Source organism: Lathyrus oleraceus, chromosome 4 (genome assembly GCF_024323335.1).
Source record: "Lathyrus oleraceus cultivar Zhongwan6 chromosome 4, CAAS_Psat_ZW6_1.0, whole genome shotgun sequence".
Lineage (NCBI taxonomy): Eukaryota > Viridiplantae > Streptophyta > Magnoliopsida > Fabales > Fabaceae > Lathyrus > Lathyrus oleraceus.
Window position 1 is genome coordinate 448,381,583 of NC_066582.1, and position 20,250 is coordinate 448,401,832.

Sequence of the window (20,250 nt, forward strand, 5' to 3'; positions counted from 1 at the left end):
TATAAGTTGTCTTTTATATATATATATATATATATATATATATATATATATATATATATATATATATATATATATATATATATATATATATATATATATATATATATATATTAGTAAAATAGATATTAACAAAAATGAATTTATATATACATTATATAATATTATATTAATTTTAAACTATTTTTTAAAAGAAAAAATTATTAAATTAGTTTTATGGTGAGATTATACTCAACATACACACAATTTTTTTAGAGAGAAACAATTGTAAATGTGGTATGTTACACTTGTTTACAAATAAATTTAATATATTTATTTTTAAAAAACTACATAATATTTTTGGACATGATATTTCATATAACTAATACAACTATATTTGATTTAAAATAATAGGTTTAAATATGTTTTTTTCCTTTTAAATATTTTGTTTGTTTTAGTTTTTACAAAATCATTTTATATTAGAATTGATCATTGTATTATAGATTATTTGATTTTAATTAAGATTAAATATTCTATATATTGTATGAATCAGTTCCAACATAAACTAGTTTTAGAGGGACTAAAAGAAAAGAATAAACTATAATCACTAAAAAACATGAATAAAAATAAAAATGATATACGTATATAAAACTAATTACTTATATAACTAATATTAAAAATATTTATATAGAAATTATAAAACTAATTACATATTTAACTTATATAACTTATAAAACTAAATACTTATATAGCTCTATTGGATATAATATTAAAAATAAATACAAAAGAATATATAGTCACAAAGGAAATATTAAATAAATAAATAATGTTGATGATGTTTTTTTTTGTCTAAGTTCAAAGTGGTAATTAACTAATGTAATTTATAAAAAAATTCATAAAATAATGAAAGAATACAAAGTTTTATGAGTTTATTTAAAAAAAAAAATCAATTGTTTGATAGATGTAAATGTAATAGAAGTTAAATTTTCAATCACTTTATATTTCTAAGTTATATAATATTTATTTTTACATGACATGCATGACTCAAATAATCATATTTAATACATGAAAGATGAAAAATAATATATTTTTTTATAAGATATATTGATTGTATGGTGTAGTTAGTGATTGTATTTTTTATGATTGAAATGTATGACTCCAAGATTCATAAACTAATGAGAATATGATAAAATCGATTTATATATGATTGATCTAATATTAATTTTTATTTTTAATTTAAAATTAATGATATATTAATTGTGTTTTTATATTTTCTTTAATCAATATTTGTAATTGTTTAAATTAATACTTTTAAAACAAAAATAAAAACCTCAATTTTAGATCAAATTTAAAATTACATTATCGATTAAAGAGTAAAATTACATTAGTGGTAGACCTTCCTCAGTCACCGATACTTCGATGCTTACCAGATCTAAGTATCATTCTTGGACGCGTTCAATGCGTCATGCTCTTGGAATAAAGATGAAGATTGAATTCATTAATGGAATCATCGTTGTTCATGTTAATTCTTTTGATTCCACAATGTGTTCATGGAGTAGGATGCAACATGCTTGTGCATTCATGGATTATGAACTCGTTTTTAGAATTCATAGCTCAATCCATAGTGCTCACGAAAAATGTTGTTGATGTATGGAATACCTTGAAGGAATACTTCTTACATAGTGATTTGATTCAGATTTATGAGTTTCAACAAGATGTCTATTCTCTTATTAAAGATCCATGTTGAGTCATTGAATTCTTTTATGATTTGAAAGTTCTTTGGGAAGAATTAGAATTTTATCTTCCAACTCCAACTTGCACATGTCGTTTCAAGTGTTCTTGTGAAGCAATGAGAAATGCTTACAGTAATCACAAACTTTCATATATAATTTGTTTTCCCATTAGTCTTAATCTCAATTTCTCAATGGTTAAGTATCAAGTTTTGCGTACGGATATATTACCTCCATTGAATAAGGTGTTTTATATGGTTATTCTACACGAACTCTTAGGTAATTTTGTTTCTTATGATGATGTCAAGGTTCTGATTAATGTAGTTGATTTTATGAAAGTTGACTCCATATTTTCTAATTTTAGCTCTTCGTAATATGGATCTAAGCCTCATTTATTCACTTTATGTGGTAAAGAAAATCATACTTTAAATAATTGTTATAAGAAGCACGATCTTCCTCCACACTTGCAAAAAGAGTACAATTCTATGGATAATAATAATGTAATTGAAAGCAATGATGGTTATTAAATTATAGTTAGTGATAGAAAATTTGGTTTTGTGATTGTTACTCAAGATCAATATGAGAAGCTATTAACTCCTTTTCAAAACTCATCCCTTAGTCAATGTTTAACACCTGCTGCTTCGAATCAGGTTGGTTCTTCTAGGTTCACTGATCATCCACCCATGAATCAATTATGTATTGTTAATCCTTCCATCAATGATTTTTCTCTTACACCATGGATCATTAATTCAGGTCTCAGTCACCATATATGCACATCTAAACTTTTATTCATGAGTGCCCCTCCTACAACTACGTCAATTGTCGTCCCCGTGGACTATAGAAGACCATTATAAAACGTATGTATAATCAACCATATCTCAAGCCCATTATGAGGACATAATATCAACATATATTTAAATATCTCCCACACTTCTAGAGTGATTCACTATCCTTATGAGTAAAAGTAGTAAGTTGGTTTCTTAGTGTGGTTGTTTTATTATGGGGGAATTCTAGGTAGGAAGGTGTTTCTCACTTGATCCCATTTCGTGATAGAATCATATGGTAAAGAATATAACCCGGTCTAGTCTCATTCCTTAACAAAAAAGGGAAAAACCTTAGTCGAATGGCGTCAATGTGAATGGAAATCACATATTAAAATATGCAGCGAAAAATAATTTTTTTTCTTAAGTTGATCTTTACGAATGAACATGATTAATAATATGATGGTTTCCTCTTGTGACAATTAAACATTGATGTAGAATCCAAAGGATAATCACGAGCCTTGAACGAACAACAAAACATCTACTCATTCCACATGAACAAAGTGCATTTAACCTCAGTGCAAAAAGCCAAGGCCCAAATCAATGTCAATCTACTTCAAATGGCCTAAGGTTTAAAAGTCATAACACGAGAAATTCAAGGTACATTTTATGATATCCACTTCTTACTACACTCATCTTGAATCTTGAACTGACTTGGGCGTTAGAGTGCTAGCCTTGCAGGTCAACCCCCGCGTCACTGTATCGGAGATCAACACAACCGATTTAAGATTCTTCATTATTAATATACACCTAATTCTAGTTGCAGAACAGAATAGTGGTGCCGTATGTGAGAATTAACTCCTAATTCCCACAAAATTCCATGAGAAGATCATCTTCGACTCGAATCTAGGTCACTATCATAATTGTTGAGAAATGGAGACAACCATCTCTAATACTACACTGAAGATCCTCGCTAGCCTCTTAATTTTGTTGAAGGTGAGAAAAACAAGAAATGGGGGTTTGAATTGTTTTGGAAAATAAGCGCTTTTTCAAAATAAAGACCACACAAGGAATTTATACTAGTTCGCTTATAACACAAAGCTACTCCAGTCCACCCGGCCAAGGTGATTTCGCCTTCAACAAGGACTTAATCCACTAATCTTGAAAGATTGTTTACAACCAACGTCTAAGAGAAGGATCTCTTAGTCCTCTCAAGTATACAGACTGCGCAGAGTCACTTGAGGAAATAAAACACTAGATAAAAAGACTATGTAATCTAGAGTGCTTCTAAGATAAGCAAATATTACAACAGTAAGTACAAAAGAGTGTTTCACGTTCTAAGCAAAAGCTTTGTGAAAGATTGAGAGAGAGAATGTTTCAGTGTATGCTTGCGCGCCTCTCAATGTTGATTGCTGTCCTTTATATAGGAGTGAAAGGACCGTTGAAATTGATGGCAGATAATTTGTCTTGAATAGAAATTAATGCCATAACTTCTGTTGTTTCTTGCCAAAACAACTTTGTCTCCCCGAATAACTTCTTTCCAAATATAGTTCCTTTCCATTTGAATTTGAAGTTAACGTTACTCTTTCTGTATTAGGAAATCCATTATCAAAGTCTGCGTGACTCTGGGAATCTTGGAATCTTGCTGTGTTGATTCGGAGCTTCTGATGTTTATCTTAAGGAGTTCTGATGATGTCTTCAGATGACGCTGAGAGCTTCTGGAATGATATACCGTTGTTCAGAGTCAGAACTTCTAGAGTGCACTTCTTCTTCAGATGCTTCTGATATTCTGCTGTTTTGCTCAGAGTTAGAACTTCTTGAGCGTGTTTCTACTTCAGATGCTTCTGATCTTCTGATAATTTGTATCTGATATGATTCTGTATCTGATGACGTCATCAGATCTCTTCCTTCTTTCCTTAGAACCCTGCACACTTAGAAACTTTTCGTTAGGGTGCCATTTTTGATTTCATCCTTTGTTATCATCAAAATCATGGAATCTGTTGTAGAACAATTTTTGTTCTTACAATCTCCCCCTTTTTGATGATGACAAAACAAACTTAAATAGCAGATGAAACAGGAAATATCAGATCAGGAGCTCCCCCTGAGATGAGCTAGGGAGTTCAGAAGTTCTTACCAGAGCTTCCAAGCAATGAGGTTTCGATACTATCTGCAATTTCTTAAGTCCAATGTTAGATGAATTTATTTTTAAGAAAAGCATGTTGCAGAGTGCTTAGGGTATTAGGCAATTTTCATCAGAGCTATATTGATTTCTCCCCCTTTTTGTTAGAATCAAAAAGACTTAAACAAAATAATCAAAAAGATATTATATTCAAATAATAGAGCAACAGAGACAATGGCAAGAAAGCAAACAAGCAAACATCAGAACAAGGAAAACAAGACAACAAACAAAAAAATCCTAAGTGCTTAAGGGTTGGGAGGCGGAGGCATTCTCTGAAGCAGTTGAGCCAGCATGTTCTGAATGTTGTCGTTGACGGTGTCCTGTTTGTCCATTCTGGCTCTTAGTTCCTTCTGGTCTTTCTGAAGTTCTTCAAGTGTCTTGAGAACCATGGGAATGACAGAAGGGGACTCCCCCTGAGTCAGCGCACTATGTTCTTCAGCAGCTCTGGCTTCAGCTTCTGCAGCTGCCTTTGCTTCAGCTTCAGCAGCAGCATCAGCTAGAGCTTTAGCCTCAGCTTCCTTGGCCCTTTGGATTTCTGCTTGTCTAGCTCTTTCTTCTTCTTGCCTCCTGGCTTCTTCTTCAGCTTCTCTGGCAAGTCTCTCTTGTAGTCTTGCCTCAGCATCTCTGATGAAGTCGTTTCTGACTTGCTCAGAGATGTGCTTCAGTTTGAAGGCCTCAGAGGTCATCCATCCAATGACCCTGTTCCAGTGTGTCCTTACAGAGTCAGGATCATCACTGATGCTAGAGTTAATGGTCAGAGACTTGACCTTCTGTACTGAAGCCCCTGCGAACAACATTATGGCTTCCTCTAGGGTAGGCAGGGAATTATCAGGTTCAGAGGTTTGAGGTGGAGAGGTTGGAGGGCTTAGGTTTAATGTTAGAGGTTTAGGTTCAGCGGAAGTGTTTTGGGGGGTGATGTCAGAGGGTTGAGCTTCAGAAGGGTTGTTGGTTGTTTGTTCTGGGGGTGGTGAAGTGACTTCAGGTTCAGGTGGAGGTTGTTGTGGTTGTTGTGAGTTTTGGTTTAGAGAATAAAGGTGGGCTAAAGTGGGAGAAGCGGGGTCAGAAGGTTCTGGGTCATAGGAGAGGATAAGGTAAGGGGGTGATTCTGGGGCTGAAGAGGAGGAAGTGGTTTGATTCATTTCTTCAGCTTCAGATAAAGGTAGGGATGTATGGGCGAGATTAAATTTGGGTAGAGGTTGTGTGTTCTGGTTGTAGAAGGTGGGGTTTCAGAGGTGGTGTAGATAGGTGCTGGGAGAGGATTAGAGGAAGCCACAAGAGGTTTAGAGGGAATAGAGGGAGCAGACTTACCAGTAGTTACTTGCAGAGGCGCTGGAGATCTTGTTTCAGAAGTTTCTCCTAGCCTTGCTTTCTTTGCCTTTGAAGACTTCTTTTCAGAGGGACCTCTTTTGAACTTGACGAAGTCTGATTCTGAATCTAGCATATCGTCTAGTCTGAAGTCAGAGATGTCTACTCCTTCATCCTTCAGACACTGCATATAGTGAAGGATTGCTTCTCTGGGTTCATTCTTGTAGAACCTTGCAAGACCATGTGGCAGCTTCCTCTGATCTTTCAAGGCGTCCCAAGAGGTGTCCAACGTGGGTTTGAATTGAATCTTCTTCAGAATTCCCATACTCTTCAGATTTCTGGCGTTCAGAGGCCTTCCAGTATCTATCGCCAGATCTTCCATAAGTTTGTTCTTCTCCAGATGATCTACAAGCCCATTTTCGATCAGAACATCAGACAAAAGTCTTCCCAGAGGGATGTAGGTTCTGGGTTTCATGTTGTTTCTGGTCTCCCGTACAGAGTCTCTGAGATACTTGAAGAGTAGTGCTGGGAGGCAAAGCTTCAAACCCTTGTGAATGCAATACAGAATGCACTTCTGATCTGTATTGATGTAGTCAGAGGAGTTTGATGCTGGGCGGTGATGAATGGTTCCCAGAATGATCTTGAGCCATACTCTGAGGTTCTGATGAAGTTCTTTGTTCTTTGATGGATTGCCTTCAGTGTTGAGTTTGAAGATGGTGGGATTGATTCCTTGAGCAATGTATTTTGCCCTAGGATTGATGTTGTAAATCCTTCTTCCTCCAGCTTTCTCCATGTTCAGCAGTGAGGCAATTGTCTTCTCAGTAATCACTATCTTGACTCCCAATACATAGGAGACTATGAAATGGTCATCAACGTCAGCAAATCTCCAGAATTCTTTGATGAGGTTTGGGTAAACAGGGCCATAGAGCCGTTGAAAGTAGTTTTCCCAACCTTGTTGACGAAGTTCTTCAGTTAGGTTAACTCCATTCCTTTTCATGTTGTTGAAGTCTACCAGTGATTCACATAAAACTTCCAGTCCCTCAAACGGAGTTGCCAGGTTGATATGAGGCTCACGATCAAGAACATGGGGTTCCTTGTACACTGGAGTAATGGTTACGCCTGTAACTGTTGGAGTGGGAATGCTTGTGCTTTGGGCTGTGGTGCTTGATTCCATTTGTTGAGAAAAGTTGAAAACTTGTTGTTGTTGAGCATCCATTGTTGATGAAGATGAACTGCTTGCAGAAATGCTTCAGAGAATAGGTTTGAGAGTGAGTGAGAGTGAAAAGTGTGTGAAGTGTGAGAGGAGTGTTTAAATACCCTAAACAAAAACACATGCAAAACGACACACAAAACAGCGTTAGCACAAAAACCAAGTTAGCACGCTTGGGGGAAAATGATTATGGCTCATTAATGAATGTCTAATCCCAACAGTATGCACACTGCTCGAGGAGATCTCAAACGTCTGGCCTTTGAATTTCTTCTGGACAACTGTCTAGAAGTTCCTAGGTTAGACACTAAGTGCTCCACGTGGTTTGATGTATCTGATCTTCAGGAATACCAAAGGATTGGTTCCTGGAGATTTCTAACTCAGATATCTTCTTAACTTGGTAGAAGTATCAGAGTCAGAGACAGAAGCTCATTTGTTTATGTCAGAGTCTCATTTTATATCTTCAGAGGCACAATTTATTCAGGGCAATTTTGAATGTTCAGATTTTCTAAGATAAAAAGAAATCTATCTTCAGCTAAAGGCTTAGTAAATATATCTGCCAATTGATGATCTGTATCAATGAACTTCAATGTTACTATCCCTTTCTGAACATAGTCTCTGATAAAATGATGTTTTATTTCAATGTGCTTAGCTCTGGAGTGTAGAATGGGATTCTTACTTAGACAAATGGCAGCAGTGTTATCACAGAAGATAGGAATGTTACTCTCGAAGATTTGCAGATCTTCTAACTGATTCTTCATCCAGAGCATCTGAGTTGTGCACAGTGATGCTGAGATGTATTCTGCTTCTGCAGTAGATAGAGCGATAGTTGACTGTCTCTTGCTGGCCCAGAATATCAGATTGTTTCCTAGGAGCTGGCAATTTCCAGATGTGCTTTTTCGTTCTAGTCTATCTCCTGCATAATCTACATCACAGTAACCAGAAAGTCTATACTCTGATGTTTTCTCATACATCAGGCTCAGGTTAGGAGTTCCTTTCAGATATTTGAGAATTCTCTTAACTACTGTTAAGTGAGTTTCTCTAGGATCTGATTGGAATCTGGCACAGAGACAGACACTAAAGAGAATATCAGGTCGAGTAGCAGTTAGATAGAGAAGAGAGCCTATCATACCTCGATAGAGCTTCTGACAAACCTTTTTGCTTACTTCTTCCTTTTCAAGAATGCATGTTGGATGCATGGGAGTTTTTGCAGAGTTGCAGTCAGCCATGTCAAATTTCTTCAGAACATCTTTAATGTATTTGCTTTGATGAACGTACGTGACTTCTGAAGTTTGATTAATTTGAATTCCCAGAAAGAACTTTAGTTCTTGCATTAAGCTCATTTCAAATTCTGCCTGCATTAACTCAGAGAATTCTTGACAAACAGAGGCGTTAGCTGAACCAAAAATAATATCATCAACGTATATCTGGCATATCATGAGATCATTGTTAAGGTTCTTACAGAAGAGTGTGGAGTCAACTTTTCCTCTGATAAAATTGTGTTCCAGAAGAAAATTGCTTAAACGTTCATACCAAGCTCTGGGAGCTTGTTTAAGTCCATATAAAGATTTTTTAAGTTTAAAGACATGTTCTGGAAATTTTGGATTTTCAAAACCTGGAGGTTGGTTGACATACACTTCTTCTGATATATAACCATTAAGGAATGCACTCTTGACATCCATTTGATATAATTTGATAGAGTGGTTTATAGCAAAAGAGACAAGAAGACGAATAGATTCTAACCTTGCGACTGGAGCAAAGGTTTCATTGTAGTCAATACCTTCTTGTTGACTGTAACCTTGAGCTACCAGTCGACCTTTGTTTCTGACGACTTCTCCTTTCTCATTCAGCTTGTTTCTGAATACCCATCTGGTTCCAATAACGTGAGTGCCTCTGGGCTTAGGAACAAGATCCCAGACATCATTCTTTGTGAATTGATCTAATTCTTCTTGCATGACTGAAACCCAGTCGTTATCTTGAAGTGCTTCATCACAGGACGTAGGCTCGATCAGAGACACTAGTCCTAGAGGAGTATCTTCAGAGGTCCTGAAGGTAGATCTGGTTCTGAGAGGTTCGTCCTTGTTGCCCAAAATCAAATCTTCAGATACGTTGATACGACTTTTAACTTTCTTTGGGATTACTGGGGAATTAATTTCCTCAGAGTTCTGAGTGGCAGTTGCTTCTAGAGCTTTATCAGATCCTGCAAGAGTGATTTCTAAATCTGCAAAATTTTCAACTAGCTTTGACTTTTCAGGGTCAAGCTTATCGTCAAATCTGACATGAATTGATTCTTCCACAATTTTGGTTTCTGTGTTGAATACTCTGTAGCCTTTAGAGCGTTCTGAGTATCCTAACATAATACCTTTCTGTGCTTTGGAACCAAACTTGTTCAGATGTTCTTTAGTGTTTAAAATAAAGCAAGAACATCCAAATGGATGAAAATATGAAATGTTTGGTTTCCTTCCTTTACACAGTTCATAGGGAGTCTTATCCAGAATAGGTCTTATGGAGATTCTATTCTGAATGTAACACGCTGTATTTACAGCTTCGGCCCAAAAGTGCTTTGCCACATTAGTTTCATTGATCATAGTTTTGGCCATCTCTTGGAGTGTCCTATTCTTCCTCTCTACAACTCCATTTTGTTGTGGAGTTCTAGGGCAGGAGAAATCATGGGATATTCCATTAGAGTCAAATAATTCCTCAAAGGATTTATTTTCAAATTCCCCACCATGATCACTTCTGACTCTGATAATCTTAGAGTCAAATTCTTTTTGCACTTTGGAGCAGAAACTAGTGAATACAGAGTGAGACTCACTCTTGTGCTTTAGGAATTTCACCCATGTCCAGCGACTGTAATCATCAACAATGACTAGTCCATACTTCTTTCCATTGACTGATGCTGTTTTCACAGGACCAAATAGGTCAATGTGGAGAAGTTCCAGAGGCTTAGAGGTAGTAACAATAGTTTTCTTTTTAAAAGATGTTTTTGAAAATTTTCCTTTCTGACATGCTTCACATAGAGCATCTGAAGAAAACTTCAGTTTAGGTAGGCCTCTGACTAACTCGAGTTTATTTAGCTGAGATAGTTTTCTCATGCTAATGTGGCCCAAGCATCTATGCCATACTCATTGCTCTTCGTGAACAGACATCAGACATTTAACATTTTATTCTTTTAAATCAGAAAGATTAATTTTATAAATATTGTTTTTCCTCTTGCCTGTGAATAGGACTGAACCATTGTTTTGATTTATGGCTTTACATGTTTTTTGATTAAAGATCACGTCATAACCGTTATCACTTAATTGACTTATGGATAACAAATTATGCATTAATCCTTCTACGTAAAGAACATCAGATATAGAGGGAAGAGTACCATTACCAATAGTTCCGGAGCCTCTGATCCTTCCTTTCTGATCTCCTCCAAAGCCTACGAATCCAGCGTCTTTAAGTTCCAGGCTTTGGAACATAGACTTTCTTCCCGTCATGTGTCGCGAGCATCCAGAGTCCAGGTACCATGACTGGTGTCTGAACTTTGCTGCATAGGATATATGCAACATAAACAATCTTATCTTTTGGTACCCAGAGTTTCTTGGGTCCTTTCTGATTAGTTTTCCCAGAGTTTCTTATAACTTTGGGTTTTCTAGCATTTTCAAATTTTTGTTCTTGTGTGTGCGTATAATGATATGAAAATGGAGATTTAAGTTGGTCACCAGTAGAAGTTTTATCTTCCTTAGGATCATACCCAATTCCCTTTTTATTGTTCTGACTGACACCATAAATCATGGATGCCATGACACTCCTACCTATCCCATTTTTCAGAAATTCTTGAAAGGCTTCTTCGTATTTATAAATTATTGTATTTGAAGTCTGTGGAGCTTGAGATAACACTTCTTCCAGTTCTAAACGATTTTTATTCGCTGCATCTCTTTGTAATGTTAAGGATCTGATTTCATCCTCTCGTTTTAGAATTGTCATCTCAAGTTTGCCACATTCTTCAAATTTTGCTCCAAGACAACCTTTTATATTTTTAAACTTTTGTTTTAATTTCTGATATGAGCTAAGAGTTTCTGACAAGCATGATTCTAGATCAGATCGAGAGAGTTCAGAAAATACCTCTTCAGATTCTTCATCTGAGCTGCTCCTGATGTGGTAGCCATAAATGCCACATTGGCCTGTTCATCAGAGTCAGATTCTGATGAGCCAGATTCACTATCATCCCAGGTAGCCATTAGTCCTTTCTTTGTCCTGAAGGTATTTTTCTTGAAACTTTCTTTTCTGGGATTGTCTTTCTTTAGCTTGGGGCATTCATTCCTGTAATGACCTGTTTCTTTACATTCATAACAAGTAATATCTTTGTTAGTTTTACCTTTTGAGGTTGATTCTGATCGATCCCCTCTGGGTCTTGGTCTTCTGAAGTTGTTGTTCCTCTTTTTCCAGAGTTGTTTAACTCTTCTGGTCAGCAGGGACAATTCTTCTTCATCATCAGAATCTTCTGGTTCAGAGTTATCAGCATCTTCAGTTTCTGCCTGGAATGCTTTGGTTCTGTCAGATTTGCGTCTTTCAGATCTGGACTTTAATGCTACAGACTTGTTCTTTTTCTGAGGCTCATCTTCCTCTAGTTCTATCTCATGGCTTCTGAGGGAACTAACAAGCTCTTCAAGACTGATATTGTTCAGATCCTTTGACAGCTTCAGGGCAGTAACCATGGGTCTCCACTTCTTTGGCAAACTTCTGACTATCTTTTTGACGTGGTCTGCAGTTGTGTATCCTTTGTCTAGAACCTTGAGACCTGCAATAAGAGTTTGGAATCTAGAGAACATTACCTCTATGGCTTCGTCATCTTCCATTTTGAAAGCTTCATATTTCTGGATAAGCGCCAGAGCCTTTGTCTCTTTGACTTGGGAGTTTCCTTCATGAGTCATCTTCAGAGAGTCAAGTATGTCTTTGGCTGTTTCTCTGTTGGTGATCTTTTCATACTCGTTGTAAGATATAGCATTGAGAAGTATGGTTCTGGCCTTGTGGTGATTTTTGAAGACACGCTTTTGATCTTCTGACATCTTACTTCTGGGAACTTCAACTCCATTTTCTGAGACGGGAGGTGTGTATCCATCTGTGACAATGTCCCAGAGATCAGCATCATAGCCTATGAAGAAGCTCTCAATCCTGTCTTTCCAGTAGTCGAATTTTTCTCCATCAAAGACAGGAGGCTTAGCATTGTAACTGTCTCTTTCATTTGTGTGGGCCATAGTTTTTCTCGTTCTGGATCTCTCTACACTGTTAAGTGTTTGATTAGAAAATTAATAACAGAGCCGAAGCTCTGATACCAATTGAAGGTGAGAAAAACAAGAAAGGGGGGTTTGAATTGTTTTGGAAAATAAGCGTTTTTTCAAAATAAAGACCACACAAGGAATTTATACTGGTTCGCTTATAACACAAAGCTACTCCAGTCCACCCGGCCAAGGTGATTTCGCCTTCAACAAGGACTTAATCCACTAATCTTGAAATATTGTTTACAACCAACGTCTAAGAGAAGGATCTCTTAGTCCTCTCAAGTATACAGACTGCGCAGAGTCACTTGAGGAAATAAAACACTAGATAAAAAGACTATGTAATCTAGAGTGCTTCTAAGATAAGCAAATATTACAACAGTAAGTACAAAAGAGTGTTTCACGTTCTAAGCAAAAGCTTTGTGAAAGATTGAGAGAGAGAGAGAGAATGTTTTAGTGTATGCTTGCGCGCCTCTCAATGTTGATTGCTGTCCTTTATATAGGAGTGAAAGGACCGTTGAAATTGATGGCAGATAATTTGTCTTGAATAGAAATTAATGCCATAACTTCTGTTGTTTCTTGCCAAAACAACTTTGTCTCCCCGAATAACTTCTTTCCAAATATAGTTCCTTTCCATTTGAATTTGAAGTTAACGTTACTCTTTCTGTATTAGGAAATCCATTATCAAAGTCTGCGTGACTCTGGGAATCTTGGAATCTTGCTGTGTTGATTCGGAGCTTCTGATGTTTATCTTAAGGAGTTCTGATGATGTCTTCAGATGACGCTGAGAGCTTCTGGAATGATATACCGTTGTTCAGAGTCAGAACTTCTAGAGTGCACTTCTTCTTCAGATGCTTCTGATATTCTGCTGTTTTGCTCAGAGTTAGAACTTCTTGAGCGTGTTTCTACTTCAGATGCTTCTGATCTTCTGATAATTTGTATCTGATATGATTCTGTATCTGATGACGTCATCAGATCTCTTCCTTCTTTCCTTAGAACCCTGCACACTTAGAAACTTTTCGTTAGGGTGCCATTTTTGGTTTCATCCTTTGTTATCATCAAAATCATGGAATCTGTTGTAGAACAATTTTTGTTCTTACATTTGTATCGTCTATATTATCCATCGTAACGAGATCCATGCCATGAAGACTTCCAACATAGATCTGTTACTGAAGTACTTCTTCCGTACAACGAGTAATCTGAGAACGAATCATACTATGTATTATACAAGAAGCAACTTGTTGGGTATTCTACTTCTATCCCACTGTATTTGATCATCACCAGTGAGATCCACAACACTACAAAATCCGGAAGCGATCCATCTTCATAACACCACTTCTAAGCGGAAAATAAATACTAAATCAAAAAATGAAGATCGAACAACACTAGGTTGTTCAAGAAATGAAAAGGTAAGGAAAACCCCATCGCTGGAGAAATTCCTACGAGATACCTCGTAGGCGGTGGATCTCCTATAACAACTTTCGTTCTTACGCAGTCAAGCAATCGAAATCTCCAACATTGAAATTTGAACACACATAATGGCAGAGATATACAAACCATTGATAATTGTGTGGCTCGCTTTCATAGTATACCAGAGCTCGCATCCTTAGTCGAATAGAGCGGGAACAAGTATATATAAAGGTGGATTGATCATGCTCACCACTGAGAAAAAGAACGCATAAGCAAGAATCAGCATCTAAAGTTAGTTGTAGGTTCCTAGTACGTCAATGGGGGAATACCATCCATGACATCTCTGTTAGACCCGACGCATCAAGATAAATTACCGACTTCGACAATTCCTATGAAGATAGTACTTCTAAGAAGAAAACCGACTTAACTCATGGTGACTAGGAAGAAACCTATAAGCTCTAAATAAATCTCATTCCTTATCTAATAGTGATCTAGGAGTAAACCAGTTCGAGGCCAGTCCGATCGGATACTTGGAGGTAGCTTTAAACCTTCCTCTCAAGCAGAAAAATTAACTTAATTTTAGGAGGCTGCCAAAGATCAATGCAAGCCCCGAGGTAAATAGAGGAGAGGGAAAAACCAATTCACCTCCATTGGACACACAAAAATGGAGGAACATATGTAGCTTATCTTTACCGTCAAAAGTTCCAAATCAATGTGAATAATTTCAATAAATAAACAACTTTATTAGCTTCTCTTGATCACTAAAAGTTCAAGACTTTTATTTTCTTTTTTTGGGGGGTTCATTCGATTAGGGCTTTTTTGATGAGGTTTTTTTTCATGGTGTTACTACCACATACAACAGTTATGTCCATTTATCATAAAACATGTTTATATGAAAAAAGGAAAAAGACGTAGAGCAAGAAAACATCACAATAATGGTGAAATGCTCTTTCGATGATGTCCAAATCTTGTTTATTAAAATTCCTCATCAAGATATATTTTGTATTGAATATGGAAAAGAAATAATTTTGCATTGTTCTATGGTTTCTACTCAAATAGGAGACTTGCATTTTCCATTTTGAGGGTTCTCTTATTGACCTGATGACAAGGATGGAATCAAGGGTAATTATTGTATGGTGTCTCATCTTAAGACATTACACTTATGTAGTGATGAATGAGTTGTTCAATAAGGAAAGTCATTAAGAGTGATCATGATTTGTTTGTGGCCTTTGAGAAGTCTTTAAGGGTGGTTGAGAAATGAATGTATGGAAGGTGTGTGAGTATTCATTCCTTGAGTCAGGCATGTTACCATCCTAATGGTTTGTTCGAGTTACTCTTGGGACATGGGAGGTCGGATGTCATATTGTAGATATTTAAAATCATCTACAACAGACTCTAATACCCCCCGACATGAAAGATGGAGTTATTTTGAATGCAAGGTTGTTAGATATAGTATGCCTTTTAGTTTTCATTTGGCTTTCTCTCAGGAATTAAAAGATGCTCTTTAAAAGGTGGTTGTTGATCAAAGATCTGTAGGTGCTTTAGTTTGGTGGTTAGTTTTTCCTCGTTGCATTTTACAGATGGTCAAGCTTCAAAATAGACGGGATCAAAAGTATGGGAATTGCACTAATATAGTTTTATTAGACCCCTAAGACAGGATAATACATGGAAAAGAGGGAAGTCTAGGCGCCATGGCGAGGGGCGAGATACCCTACAAAGTCGGCGCCGCAAAAAGAAACCATATGGTTGTCCAAAAGGGGCCGCGAAGCTGCCTGAAACAGGCTCCCACTGTCTACTTACCCAATAAACATGGGTGATGACATGGACACAAAGGGAAACCACTCTATCCATAATCCATTAAGACCAAGTCCTCACATGACCATATTCCTTGGTCCCAAAGCTAGGGTAAACCATTATTTGGATCTCTAGCCCAGGCCCAAGAGGCCTATACAAACATCTCATTCCTAAAATGAGGAAAGATCTCTTAACTTACACACAATACTTAAAGCATTAAGTTTGTATACAAAGCATCTCATCTCACATGAGCTGGCCTCTCAGATAATTGTAAATATCGTAACACCACCACCCAAGGCTTCTCATTTCTGCAAGCAAGTTTTTACCACCTAAAATTGTTATAAACCTACTAAGGCCTCTATGTATCCCCTGCCCTTGAAAGGATACTCTGCACACATGTACTTTTTGACAAGTACAAGAATCATAAGTCCTAGCAACAACATAACATTTTGGAATGCTTGGCTACTTATAGAGACGAAAATGAGTTTGCCATGTTAATTTATAGTGTGTTTGGTTGCTCTGGGAAATATGATATAGGTTATGAGAGATGTCATATTGAGCTTTAATATCAGGAAACGCCTCGGCAAGGTTGTAGATGTCCACTTTACAATGGTTGTGAAAGGGTTATAGTCATCCAGAGTGCAACCAATAATGAATATACAATGAAGGTTATGAAGGCTAAACATTCATATATACCATGTGAAGGAGAATGGCGATCCAAAACGCAACGGAAATTAAAATTTTCTCCTTTAGTGGTCCTTACAAATGGGCATGATCAGTGATAGAAATTGTTACCTCTTATGGCAATTGAAACCTTTGATGCAGATCTAAGGAGTGATCACGAACGTTGAATGGTGACAACGCCTCTACCCAGTCCACACGAAAGAATTCCTTCAGTCTCAGTGCTAGCTGCTACAAATGAAGGCTTTGAGTGTGTATGTGTGCGTGTGTGTGTTTGTGTGCGTGTGTGTGTGTATGTGTGTGTGTGTGTGTATGTGTGTGTGTGTGTGTGCGTGTGTGATATATATATATATATATATATATATATATATATATATATATATAGAGAGAGAGAGAGAGAGAGAAATATATATATATATATATATATATATATATATATATATATATATATATATATATATATATATAGAGAGAGAGAGAGAGAGAGAGAGAGAGAGAGAGAGAGAAATGAAATTTCATCTAATCAAATGCTTCTGCACAAGGGTTCTATTTATAGAACCACTTGTGTGGGCTGCAAGCTAAAAAGCCCACTTAGGTGTATGTGGCCCATATATTATGATATACCAAAATCACTTATGTGTATAATTACCCTTTTGCCCTTATGTATATATTGAACACAAGGCATAAACCGTGTCATCCTTGTCCAGTTCAATATTGGGCCCTTAGACATTCATCCTGTTACGCAGGATGGGAAAATTCCATATAGGTCACTCATGTCCCTTAGCATGCTTCGTGGAGTACCCATCAACTATCTTTATGTTCATCCAGTTATGGACAATATTTGATCAACAATAAAGCACTCGACTCTACATCTAGGGTCCATAGTGGTTTCAGGTCGAAGGGTGGTATACACCAATATCACCATGAGAATAACTTATGACACTTTACATAACATTCTATATAGTATTCTCATAGAGGGTCAATCCAGTATAAATATTACTCATAATATTCATACCTATGTTTAAGACTTGATAACTCCTTATCCATGATCCATGAGATGTGATCATCAGTCTATATATACATAATAGTCTTAATGCTTTAATGTTATTCCACTTCACAACAAAGCTCGACTACGGGTACTTTAAGAATAACGTCCTTATGTTTAATGGGATCTCATGATTAAGTCACACTTGATACATTAAACGGACTAGGTATTCTAGGGACGTTATTAAACAAACATAATAAAGAAAAAAGCCTTTTATTATTAATAAATAATTCGATACAAGTACCAAAAGTAGTGGCCTCTAGGGCTTACACCAACACCATGTCCCTCTATGTCAACAACCTTGTTCTCTAAAGATACCCTAATGGTTAAAGTTGGTATTATCTTAGGTGCATTAAATCATTTTCAAAAGGAACATCATGTTGTAGATATGATTTTCAAGGACAACATTTATTATACGCACTGTAAGGAAAAGGCTCTGTTGCGACTAGAGATATTTTATATTCACTTACTATAGTTGTATCTTATGGCTAGGAGGAATATTTTCTATGAGTTTGATAGAGTTTGTAGTTTTCACATGCTTGACGTCATTATTGATGTCTAATTATGGGATGCACCCAATTATTGTGGGTTCTTGTAAGACCCCAATTTTGACCCTAAGATCCCTCATGACTATCTCATCATATGCACTGACATTGAGATCAAACCCATGCATCCTCCTTACCCCTCATCCATTGGGTTTGAATTGGGAGAGATCACCAAGCACATTTTATTATATCATATTTCATTTTTCTTTGTTTACTAACCAAAATACCAAAATATGTCAATGTATAGTTTGTTGCTTTTGTAGGTAACGTGTATGCTCACCCATGCTTTATCAAGCTCATATTTAGGGTTTAAGACCCTCAATGCAAGGAGTGCAAACAAAAATTGGTTCACATTGACTCTAAGTATCATATATGGATCCCCATGATCTTCACATGTTATTTTGATCAAGAAATCATCAAGAGTTAGGAGTTTGTTTACCTTGGAAACCCTAATTCATTTGGGTATCTTGTGTGACTTCTTCAACAAGTTTCCTAAACAATTGATCAAATATTTCAAGGGATACTTCACATTACATCATCCTACATATATATGATCCTCCATGAGTCCCAAAAGTCAAGAGAATGTCAAGCTAGCAAGATGGTTCATGGTGGTTGATCAGAGAAAGTCAACTGGTCAAAACTGGGGTTCCCTAGACCCAATCTCCTACAATATTTTGTCATATGAAAATGATTCCAAGAGAAAATTTACTTAAAATTACATTTAAAACAACTTTCATGTTGAAGTCAAGAGCTAATTTTTCTTGGAAAGTCATTTTTTCTGGTGAAAGATTATAGGTCATTTTGTCTAAACCCTAGTTTGGAGGTCAACTTCCCAAGGCCACAACTTGCTCAATTTTTATGAGATGTAATCCATTAAAATTTCATGATCAAATTAAAGATGTCTAATTCAACTTGCAAATGCATGTGCCAAGAGGAAACATTATAGGTCATTTTGGGCCAATACCATTGAACAAGTGACTTTCCTCAACTTCTAAAATACATAACTCCTTCATGCCAAATCCAAATGAGGTAAAATTTGTGACAAAATTGAATAGGTTTGAAATATCTACAACTTTTATGAAGGAACTTTTCTCATTTGAATTCCATAGAAAAAGGTATTAAAAGTGGAAGAAGTGAACATTTGACTTGGGACTTAGAAAATTTTCAAATATGTTTGATTTCCCAAATTTCCACCTCAAAATTCATCATGATCCAAGCTTCAAATTAAAAAGTGTTAAACATGAAAGTTGTTCCCCTTGATCTCACCTTTCTAAAACATCCAATATCATCCCATTTGGATTAAAATTGAGGGACTTGTGCATAGGTGCAAGTTAAAGAACCATTTGGATAATTTCAAGTTCCAATTTTCATGCACACTTGAATGAGCTTCTAACATGATTTCAGCATGAAGTACATTGAACTTTGGATCAGATGACATCATCTCATGGGCCTAATGAACACCCATGCAAGGGAAAATTTGAAAATTTACCAAATTTGGAAGTGTGCAAATATCATTCACATTGGCTATAAATAAGACCATTCATGATCAGAAAGAGGATCCCTCTTGCCCAAGCTTCGACCCCCTTCTTCCCCAGAAACCATTAAAAGGATAAACTTGAAGGTTTCTTGAGAACCGAGTTTCAATTCTCCTTCTGTTTTAGGATTGAAACTCCAAGAATCCAAGCTTTTTAACCATCCAAATAATCTTCTGCAAGCTTCTAGAGTCAAGCCAAGCCAAATTTGAAGTAAGATCAAGCTAATATGAAGCTCCTCGAAGATGAGATTTCAGAAACTTTTCTTCTTCGATTCTCCCTTATTTCTCATCCATTTTGACTAATTGTTGGTTTGCTGAAGTCCTACCAATGTAGGCAACAAGATTGAGTTGCTTTGAGGTCAAATCGAAGCAACTCAGTTCATGATCCTCAAAATTCAAATCCCTGTATCTTTTCATATACTTGGAATTTGACAAAATTGAGGTCAGATTCAAGCTCCTGGGCATTTTTCTTTAAATCCATGTCTTGCTTTTTCATTTTGGTGATGGTTGATGGTGGACCAGTCTGATGAAGTCCACCAGAGAAGAAGATCGGAGCTCTGGCTCCGGTGATGAGTTGTCTTGCATCTCAACCATATGATCATTTTAAAACGTTTTAATCTCATGCATTGCTGTTGAATACCAAGCCTATGTCACGTTGACTGCAGCGCACCATGGAACGCGCACTTTCATCCATCTGATCTGCCACCTCAATTAATGAGGGAGATCATATGGTTCTCATTTTTTTGAATTTCTGATTATTTCATTTAATTGCTTGTTTTTAATTAATTCATATTAATTTCATTATTGATCCAAAAA

At 36.4% G+C, this 20,250-nt stretch overlaps 1 non-coding gene across 1 annotated transcript; it reads left to right on the plus strand.

Moving 5' to 3' along the window:
• Window positions 1-2,587: 2,587 nt before the first annotated feature.
• LOC127077385 (small nucleolar RNA R71) lies at window positions 2,588-2,693 on the plus strand. The gene has a single exon (XR_007787202.1). It is a non-coding gene; the product is annotated as a small nucleolar RNA R71 (small nucleolar RNA).
• The last annotated feature ends 17,557 nt before the right edge of the window (window positions 2,694-20,250 follow it).